The sequence below is a fragment of the Ovis canadensis genome, chromosome 9 (assembly GCF_042477335.2).
Source record: "Ovis canadensis isolate MfBH-ARS-UI-01 breed Bighorn chromosome 9, ARS-UI_OviCan_v2, whole genome shotgun sequence".
In the NCBI taxonomy this organism is placed as follows: domain Eukaryota; kingdom Metazoa; phylum Chordata; class Mammalia; order Artiodactyla; family Bovidae; genus Ovis; species Ovis canadensis.
The window spans coordinates 26861914-26872810 of record NC_091253.1 but is presented as its reverse complement, the minus strand read 5'-3'; the positions used below and the strand labels follow the sequence as shown (position 1 = coordinate 26872810).

Below are 10897 nucleotides of genomic sequence, written 5' to 3'. Positions count from 1 at the left end.
CTTGTGAGCTGCAGAGCCTGGCTTTGAACCCAAAACGACTGGAACCAGAGCTCAGGTCAGGAGCCATGACTTCATCTTCCACCTCTAGGCAGGTGGGGTGATGGACTGCATTTTCCCGCATCCTGCCTGAGGCAGGCCTGTCACCCATGTCAAGTAAGAGCCATCACAAAGGCAGCCCCGTGCAGGGTCGGAGAGCCAGGGGGAGGGAAAAACCTCTGAGTCCTTCGTGAGACCACCCCCAGTGACTCCTCAGGCCCACAGGGAAGTTTTCAACAACACAAGTCTGGAGGGAACCTGTATTTATTGAGAAAGCTAGTGAAGGGCTGGAGTCTGCGTCCCAGCTCACTCAGAATAATTAATAACTAAGCTGATACAGACACGCGAAGATGAGCACAAAGGAGGTCACAAGGAAGTCACAGTGAGACCTGCCAGATAGGGAGAGCCTACCAGCCTGCCACGTTGGAGATTTAGGCCTTCAGGGAGGCCTCACACCTTGCCTGAACCCTGTAATTAGGCACCAAGAGAAACTACAGCAGTGTAGGAAGGGTCCTTCCGTCAGGTACCAGGTGACACGCATCTTCGCCCATCACTCTCTGTGCCGGTACTTCGTGTGGAACAAGGAAACGTTACCTGTCACATCCACGGCAGGCCTGCACAACAGGAAGACAGGACAAGTCATAGTAACATTCCTTATTTACACGTGTCTGCAAGCCGGTTTCAGATACACCTTCGTACGTGCATCTTATACTCGTCTGACCTTATTGATAAGAGTGATACTTATTGGAAATTTACAATAGACCAGGCATGATAGTAAGCCCTTTACCTGTGTTTTCTGATTTAATCCTCAAAAAGCTCCATTTTATAGATGAGAAGACTGAGACAAGGAGAGGTTAAGTAACTTATTGAAGGCCTCCCTTGTAATAGCTGTTGGAACGCAGATCCCAACCCAGAAAGTCGGCCTCCAGAAGCCCGGATGAGTGGGAGATTGTGGTTGTTCAGCCACTAACTCATCTCCGACCCTGTGGACTGCAACACACCAGGCTCCCCTGTCCTTCACTATCTCCCAGAGTTTGCTCACATTCACATCCATTGAGTTGGTGATGCCATCCAACCATCTCACTGCACATACATGAAATCAACTCGCTGATGAGAAAGTAGCACAAACGCTTGGATGATTGGCGGAGAAATGACTTTGAAAAGAGCTGAGTGCTCAGCAAAGGGATCACTTTGATGCAAACACGGATCTCGTTGCCAGCGGCAAACGTCAACTTCAGGTGCCAAGGTCTCCTCTGCAGCGTCCGGGCCAGATTGTGGCCCTTCTGGTGCGTCTGCAGTTGGCCGATCCGCCTGATGAGTTCCATGCTGGAGCCAGGAAGCCGCTTCCTGAGAGCTCGAGAGCCCTCCCCCGCTCGGACCATGGACCAAATGGCAGATCCTCAGGCCCCTGCCCTATTCGTTTGCATTTCAGGCATATCAGGCCTGCTCCTCTCTGAGTGTTTTCTGTTTGTCAGGGCAAGACAGATGCCTCTTGTTTAATTTATACCTTAATATTCCGCCTTGAGGGCATCCCTGGTGATGCTGATGGCAACGAATCTGCCTGCAATGCTGTTCAATCCTGAGTTGGGAAGATCTCCTGGAGAAGAGAATGGCAACACACTCCAATCTTCTTGCCTGGAGAATTCCATGGATAGAGAAGCCTGGCAGGCTACAGTCCATGTGGTCTCAAAGAGCTGGACATGATTGGGGCGACTTAGCATGCATACATGCCTTCAGCCTTTAACCCCTTGTTACCACCTGAAGCTGGAACTTGGGAAGAGTCTAGACCTGGGTTTAGACAGACAGTGGAGACCTGCAGTATCTGCTTTATGAGATTGTCGTGAAATAAATGAGAGCAAGTTGGTGGACCCTGGGACCCACTTCAGCACTGCAGAGGATGAATGAATAAGGCGAGTCCCAGAGGCCTCCAGAACAGCTTTGTCAGTGAATGTCTCTCTCTTGTCCAGGGGCTTATTTGCTCTAATGGAGTTAGTCCTGCTTCTACATACAAAACAGAGAGTGGAGAGACCTGACCCACACCCTGCCAGAACCGCTCTTTGGAATTCTGTGGCTTCACAGGGTTAGGAAGTGACCACACCCTGGGCCAAGCACTTTTATGTATTTGCTTCCTGGATGCTGTCCCTGTGTGGGCCCACTGCCGAAGTTGGTAGTTCTTCTGGGAAAAAATAACCCCCACTTCCCTGTGGTTAAGAATCCACCTTCCAATGCAGGGGATCCAGGTTCAATGCCTGGTCTGGGAACTAAGATCCCACACGCCGCAGAGAAGCTAAGCCCATGTGCCACCACTATAGAGCTTACGCACCACAACCACTGAGGCTGCACACTGCATTGCAGAGCCTGAACACCCTGGAGTCTGCTCACTGCACTGAAGAGCCTGAGCATCGCAATGAAAGATCCCACGTGCTATAACCAAGAGCTGATGTAGCCAAAAATAAAAATAAATATTTTAAAAAAGATAGGATAACCCCAATCTTCTGCCCCTGGCCTGGGCCACAGCCCTGCCCCCTCCCCAAGCCAGTGAGTTTACACCCACCATCACGCCCTTTTCTCAGCCCTTGGAGTCAGGTGCTGGGTAGGGGTTCTATCAGGTTTCCTGATAGAGCCTGTACTGTATCAAAACCCATCCTCCACACTCCACGGAGACAGTGCTGCTCACACTGCAGAGTACATGTAATGCAGATTCCAGGCCTGTTTTACTGCTACTTTTAATAATAAAATAACCCTGTGAAAAGCTGAATCGGAACAACGTTAGAATGAAGAGGAGGCTGATGGAACTAGCAGGAGCTGGTCTTTGAGGGCAAACAGGTCCTATGTCACTAGAGTTAGGACCCCACTATAAAGTGGGTGGAAATATGGCTCTTGTCCCCAAACACCTTGGGCAAGCGGCTGAGACTCCTTGAACTCGATTATTTACATTATGGTGTATCTGCTTTCTTCCTTGTGTTCTAAAGAAAAATGTCCTGGATACATGTTTGTGTGTGGCTGAGTCCCTTTGCTGTCCACTTGAAATGACCATAATGCTGTTAATCTACTGTACTCCAATATAAAATAGTTTTTTAAAAATAAAAGAACAGTGTAATGCAAAGAACAGCATTGAAATTCCATGGTGGGGATGGAGACAAAGAGAGTCGTCAGGAATGAAGTGTGTTTGAGCCAAGCATTGAAGACACCTCCCTGGAGAGAGAGTGGGGAACCAGAGGGTAGGAAGCACAGGCGAAGGGTTCTGAGCTGCCCTTGACCTTGGCAGCGGGTCAGGGAGGGATGAGTCAGCTGAGGGCAGATGAAAAGGGGAAGAAAGAGAGCAGGCAGGAATGGAAATGTAGTTTGCCGGAGCTCAGAATCCTCTCCAGGAAGTTTCGATTTGATTCCCCAAGGAATACAAATCCCCACGGGGGATGGTGGCAGAGAAGTGGCCCAATTAGGACCAGATTCAAAGAAATCGTGCGGTGGCCCTTTGTGTAGCTCATTAGCGGAAGAGGGACGGGAGGCGGCGGCAGCGTGAGGAGGGTCCCGGCAAAGACCCCACAGCAGGAAGAGACAGAAAGCAGAGGAGAGACCACTGGGAGAAAATCATCAGAACTCAATGCTCCCCAACTGGGCAACTTGAGCGCTTGTTATCTGCCTCTCCTGAATCAAGAGATGGGTTGGAGCATGTGAATAACAGATGAAGTGCTGTGTAGATGATGTTGATTAGAATGAACAGTTTAACAATGTGCTTAAATGAAAATTTCAGGGCTGGAGACCCAATTAGGAGTCTCATTAGAGGCTCAGCACAAGGGGCGCCGGCTTTGTTCTCTGGGTGATTTTTAGGGAGCGATGCAGAACATTTTAATGATGATGTCACAGTGGGGCGTGATTTCTGGAGGGTCCAGCAGGGCAGCGATCCTATCCGGAGACAGGCAGCTTCTGTTGCAGCAACAAGGATCTGAGGGCATAGTGTGATTCAATGTTCCTCCTGCACCTGTTTCTGGCAAAAATAATCATAATTAATTTTAGGGTCTGTTTTTGGATCCCCCTCAAAATAGAACTCATGCATTGGCACTATCATTTGCATTTCATAGGATCCCAAACAGACTCACCTCAGGAAATAAGACCCACACAATCAGCAAAGGCCTGGAATCTGCCCACCAATGCAGGAGACGCAAGAGACGACATAGGTTCGATCCCTGGGTGGGGAAGACCCCCTGGAGGAGGAAGTGGCAACCCACTCCAGTGTTCTTGCCTGGAGAATCCCATGGATGGAGGAGCCTGTAGTCCATGGGGCCGCAGAGTTGGACAGGACTGAGTGACAGAGCACGCTAGTTTGGGCTCTGAAGCTTTCACTCTGCGTGCTCTTCTTAAGACACACAAAACCAGCCATGTTGCGATGGTAGTGAGCAGTCGTCTGGAACTGAAGCGTGAGTCTTCCGTGAGAACGAAAGCATTGGAAATGTACGTTGTAAACTTGATGTCAAGCTGTGTTCCATGTTATCTCCAGAAGTAACACTGGTTCTATTTAGTAGCAATGATTAGCATTTATGAGCACCCACCAGAGTCAGGATTGTGCGCCATGTGATCTCCACAAGTTAATTAACTCTTACAACAACGATTCAGGTGGATTCTATTACCTTCAAGTAACATATGAGGAAACTAAGGTGGGAAGTGGTGGACCCAGGGTTCCCAGGAACAAGTGGCAAGGCGGGGACTGACCTCCATTCCTTCCGACTCTTAAGACTTTGCAAACACGTAGAGTGATGGCAACCCACTTCAGTATCCTTGCCTGGAGAATTTCATGGACAGAGGAGTCAGACAGGCTACAGTCCATGGGATCACAAAGAGTCGGACACGACTGTGAGACTTTCACTTTCAGGGTGTTGTAGCCCTAACAAAGACCTTTCACAAGCAGCAGTCTTTTTTCTTTTTTCCTTCGATACAACATAAAGATGTTGCTGTCAATTAATCTCAGCAGCCAAAGCAGCAGAGGCTCAAAAAGCTGAAAGTGACTCATGAAACAGTCATACGGCTCAAGAGTGGCTTGCTGGGGATTTCCAACAAGGTCTCCTGACTCCAAAATATGTGGGTGAGTCAGGTACAAAGCCCATCCCGTTCTTGCTCTAAACCTACTTCTCTCCCTTTATTGAGTCCCTGTTTTGGTCCACGGCATTGCCAAATCACCCAGCTCAAATCCAGAACCATTCTTCACCCTGGCCTCCTTTCTCCCCACGCACATGCCCAGTCATCACAGCCTCTCTCTCTCTTTCCTGAACTCCTGTCTCCTCCTCTCTGGTTTCGTTTCCTCCAGCTTGAATAAAGCCTTCACCTGTGATGGTTCTGTGCCCTTTCCCCGTGTTCTCCTAATTCTCCCCAGGGGGTACTCGAGCTTCAGTATACACCGCTTTTAAGGATGCAGATCGGAGATTCTGATTCAGAGGTCTGGGGTGGGAGTCACAGATTTGTGTTTCTAACAAGTTCTCAGAGGAGGCTCCTGACTCTGGTCTAACCACCTCACTTTGAGAACCACTGTCCTACTCCATGACTCCCAGAATGATCATTTCACTTCTGTGCGTATGAACCCTCCACGGCTCTGGATAACCTGCTGCAGATAGACACCCAGTGTTTTAAAGCCTTCAGTCCCTGAAAGCCCAGGTGACCCAACATTGACCAGAATCAAGAGCTGGGGAAACCCACTCTTGCTGATGGGACTAGCATGTGTGCGAGAATTTTCTTTGGCTCAAAGTAAGAAACTTAGCCCTGAGGACTCAAAGTCTGAGTGAGCAGGTCAGGGATAGCTGGTCTCTGGTAAAGCATTTTTCCCAATCTCATTTTTTGTGTGTTTAATCATTCATTCAAATTCTAGACAACTAGAATACATCTTTCAACAAATGGAGAAACATCCTTGCTCTCTTTAGTTATTATGGCAGGTACCCCCTGTTCCTAGATACTGAGGACACAGAAGAAAAAGAAACTGAGGGAGTATTCCCCCAGCCCCATAAGAAGGCCAGGTCTAGCAGTTGAGGTTTGGAGCCCCATCCACAGAGGCTTAAACATCTTGCTGATAAAACTACAGCCTGGACTATGGCTTATTGATCAATGGAATACATTATATTAACAGGTTAAAGAACAAAACCACATGGTGATCTCAATTAATGCAGGAAAAGTATTTGACAAAAATCAACTGTCCTTCCATAATGAAAACATTCAACAATCTAGGAATAAAAGGAGAATTCTCAGCCAGGTGGAAGTCCATCTATGAGAAACCCACAACTAACATCCTTCTTAAGGGTGAAAGACTGGACGTTTGCCTCTAAGGTCAAGAACAGGACAAGGTCGTCAGCCCTTGCCATTTCCATTCCACGTTTTAGTGAAGCTTCTAGCTGGCACAATTAAGCAGGAAATGCTTTAAAAGGAAGACATAAAGCTATCTCTGTTTGCAGATGACATTATCATGTATATAGAAAATCTGGAGGAACCCACTAAAAAGACTGCTAAAGCTGATAAAAGGCTTCAGCAACATGGCAGCATATAAAATCAATGTGCAAACTTCAATTGTATTTCTATATACCAGCAGTGAAATTAAGGAAACAATTCCATCTATAATAGCATTCATAAGATTAAAATATTTAAATACATTTTAAAAAAAGAAATGCAAGACTTCACAAAATATCACGCTCAGACACTTTACAACCCCATGGACTGTAGCCCACCATGCTCCTCTGCCCATGGAATTTTCCAGGCAAGGATACTGGAGTGGGTTGCCATTTCCTTCTCCAGGGACCTTCCCAACCCAGGGATGGAACCCACGTCTCTTGTCTCCTGCCCTGGCAGGCAGATTCTTTATCACCAGGTCCACCTAGGAAGCCCACCAAGTAAAGGTCAATGCAAATGTAAGGAAAGCTGCTGTTCATGAATCAGAAAACCTAATATTGGTAAAGCAGCAATAATCCCTCAAGTGATCTACAGATTTTACGTAATCTCCTAAAATCCAAATGGAGTTTATTCTGCAGAAATTGTCGAGAAAATACTGAAATTTATTTGAAAGCTCAGGGATCAGAATAGCCAAAATAGTGTTGAAAAAGAGCAAAATTGGATGATTCACAATTTTAAAACTTACTGCAAAGATATAGTAATGAAGGTAATTAAAAGGTACAAACTACTATTTAATTAGATATATAGTGCAGCACGGGGAATATAGCCAAAATTTTATTATAGCTATAAATGGAGTATAACCTTTAAAAAACATGAATCACCATATTGTATAGCTGAAACATACAATATTATACCTCGACTATACTTCAGTTAAAAATATATACTAATGAAAAGAAGCCAGACACAAAAGGCCACATGCTGTATAATTCCACTTAATGGTGTGTCCAGACAGGCAGATATCTAAGACAGAAAGTAGATTAGTTCCCTTTCCAGGGCACTGAAGGCCTGAAGGGAGCAAAGAGATGGGGAAAGACTGAATGGGTAGGTTTCTTTCCGGAGTGATGAAAACATTCCAAAGTTAAATAGTGGTGATAATTATGTAACTCCATGAATATGCTAAAAAAAAAAAAGTTGAAATGTACCCATTAAATGGGTTTGATTTATGATCCATAAATTTTGTCATAATAAAACGATTTTATGGGACTTCCCTGGTGGTCCAGTGGTTAAGACTCCACGCTTCCACTGTAAGGGGCACACAGGTTCCCAGCTAAGATCCTGAATGGTGTAGCTAAAAACACATAAATAAAAAATAAGATGATTTTGTAATTCCATTAGGATAAACTCTTAACTAGATCCGGTTGAACAAATAGGTGGTGCATGGAGAGAGAGATCTGAGGAAATTATCCAAATGCAATGCAGATGATACAGAGCCCAAAAGACATGGGAAGCAGCCCAGAGGCTACACGGGGAATCTCCCACATCCGTGGAGTAACAGTGCCGGAGCAGGAAATGAACGGATGCTGACGAAGGAGATAGTAGCCAAAAATATTCCGAAAGTGGAGATTTTTGACAGAGACTCGCACTTTGAGGATGATATTCTGAGCTCTAAGCAAAAGGCATGGATGTCTAGAGAGACTTTAAAACATAAAGAAAGAGGAGAAAATCCCAGAAGCTTTCCAAAAAGAATAGATCGCTTTACTGAAAATCTGTTTCAGAACAGATTTCTCATCCACGAGAGAACTGATGCAGATGGGAATGAGATGATATCTTCGGGTGCCAAAGGAAAGTAATTTTCAACCCCAAATTCTAATCCTAACTAAGTTTGATGCATTTGCAGTGAAAGGTAGTGGCTAAATGTGTGACTCAGGAGCTAGAAGGTGTGGATTTGAAACTCAGCTCGGCTACTTATTTATGTGGATTCCAGCCTCAGTTTTCTGACCTGTAACACAAAAATAACCACCTTATAGGGAGTTGTGAGAATTATGTGAATTTGCATATGTAATCATGCTCAGAATAATACTTGACATATAGATGCACTGTTGAAGGGTTAGCTGCTAACTCAAGACGTTGCTGTTCAGTCTCTCAGTCTTATCTGACTCTGTGACCCTGTGGACTGTAGCACATCAGGCTTCCCAGTCCTTCACTATCTCCTTGAGTTTGCTCAAACTCATATCCACTGAGTCTGTGGTGCCATCCAGCCATCTCATCCTCTGTCATCCTCTTCTCCTCCTGCCTTCAATCTTTCCTAGCATCGGGGTCTTTTCTAATGAGTCGGCTTTTTGCATCAGGTGGCCAAAGTATTAGAGGTTCAGCTTCAGCATCAGTTCTTGCAATGAATATAAAGGATTAATTTCCTTTAGGATTGACTGGTTTGATCTCCTTACAGTCCATGGAACTCTCAAGAGTCTTCTCCAACACCACAGTTCAAGATGTATACTTAGATAATGAACTCAAGATATATACTTAGATATTCAATATGGAAAACAACCTTCCAGTTATATAACCAAGAAAGTTATTGTAGCAATGTCTAGTATTAAATTGGCCTTCCCAGATGGTGCTTGTAGTAAATAACCTACCACCCAATGCAGAAGATGCAAGAGATATGGGTTCGATCCCTGGGTCAGAAAGTTCCCTTAAGGAGGGCATGGCAACTCACTCCAGTATTCCTGCCTGGAGAATCCATAGAGAGGAGCCTGGTGGGCTACAGTCCGCAGAGTCACAAAGAGTCAGAAACAACTAAATCGACTTAGCGCGCAGTATTAGATTAAAAAAAAAGAATCAAGAGAAAAACATTGAAAGAGTAAAAGAATCCAGTCAATAGAAGGATAAACTACCCATCCAAAAGATATCATGGGCAGGACCTTGCCTGCATCTTTCTGTACAAAACATAGTCTAAAAATATATAAAATAAAAATTAAAGATGACAATTCCTTGATTCATGGTGTATTTTAATGTAATGATTTAATGTAAAAGATTAGCAGTATTATGACTGAACAAATACATGCGCACACATATTCCCCTCACAAACCTTGTAAAAATGTCTCAACACATTTCAGTGAATTGATGAACAGTTCACAATCTCTTGCCATACCGCAGTTAAAATAGAAACCAACAAAGTGTAGAACAGAACCAGAAAAGTGTAGTTTGAAATCACAGAAGGAAAAAAAAGCAAGAAAGAGTAAATGTAAGCAAGTATTCAACCACCTACAAAAAAATAAAAGAATGGAGAAAATAATGAAGACATCTATGAAAAATTCAGAATTCACTAATATTTTGTTCTAAAATTCCCTTCCTAGTGGTTCTCATTGGTAAATTTTAAAAAAAGTAACTTTTATTTGTACACAGACATTAAATTTGTGAGACACATACCATAAATAGAGTGCCTATGTGCATGTGTTAGTAATGCTTAATAGAGATGATAAATTCTAGGAGAAGTATTATGATTTATTCACTACCATATCCCCATTCCATATAATAGTGCTTGGCATCTAGGAGACTAATAAATATTTATTGAATATTGTAGTTGAATATGAAGTAAAATGAGTCAGAAGCTAACCCTCAGAGGATTTTGCAGAGACAAATAGAACTGGATTATAATCCTGGTTCTGGAACATTCTGAACTCTGGGAAAGTAGAATGTCTCCCAGCTACAATTTTCTACAACATAAAATGGAAATGACAATAGCTACTTTGCAAGGATCTTGCAGGACTTAAACATGAGGACCATGTGCCAGCTACTAAATTATTAGGTTGTAGCCCTATACCCACCTTTCAAGTCCTCCGTTCTGCAATAGTGGGTCTGGGACTGAAAACCACATTTCTGCTTGGCTCACTGGTTCCAGGCTCAGTCTGGCAACGAGGACTCTGGGGTGGGTGCTGGGGAGAGAGAAACTCCTTCTTGTTTGCACCCCAGGGAGGTCCCATCGACTTCCTGTTTCCGGGAGCCTCACAGCAGTTTCTCCGCCCTTGCAATGCTCACTCCTTCCTCTGGGAGCCGTGAAATCTAGTTTGTAGTTGTTTTTTCTTTTCCCAACACTCACAGAACCAGCTTCTTCAGGGCACCTCAGACACCAGCACCAACAGAGCAGACCCTTTCTCAGAAGGATGGGTTTCAGCTCCATAACCCCTCCTCCAAATGTCTACATCTTAATACCTGTCCTTCTAGCCCTTTCTCTTTGATCCCCTAGCCTTGAAATTGCTGCCTCTGTGATGAAAGTGAAAGTGTCATTCGCTCAGTGGTGCCTAACTCTTTGTGACCCCATGGACTGTAGCCCACCAGGATCCTCTGTCCATGGAACTCTCCAGGCAAGAATACTGGAGTGGGTTGCCATTCCCTTCTCTAGGGGAATCTTCCCAACACAGGGATCCAGCCAGAGTCTCCCACATCACAGACAGATTCTTTACCTTCTGAGCCTCCAGGGAACTCCAACCTCTGT

The 10897-nt window shown here is 44.8% G+C and overlaps 1 long non-coding RNA gene across 1 annotated transcript; it reads right to left on the bottom strand.

The window, feature by feature from the left end:
• Positions 1-2746: 2746 nt before the first annotated feature.
• Positions 2747-10409, bottom strand: LOC138446056 (uncharacterized). The gene is made up of 3 exons (XR_011259117.1): positions 10230-10409; positions 4137-4447; positions 2747-4018 (listed from the first exon to the last, which is right to left on the bottom strand). It is a non-coding gene; the product is annotated as an uncharacterized lncRNA (long non-coding RNA).
• Positions 10410-10897: the final 488 nt, after the last annotated feature.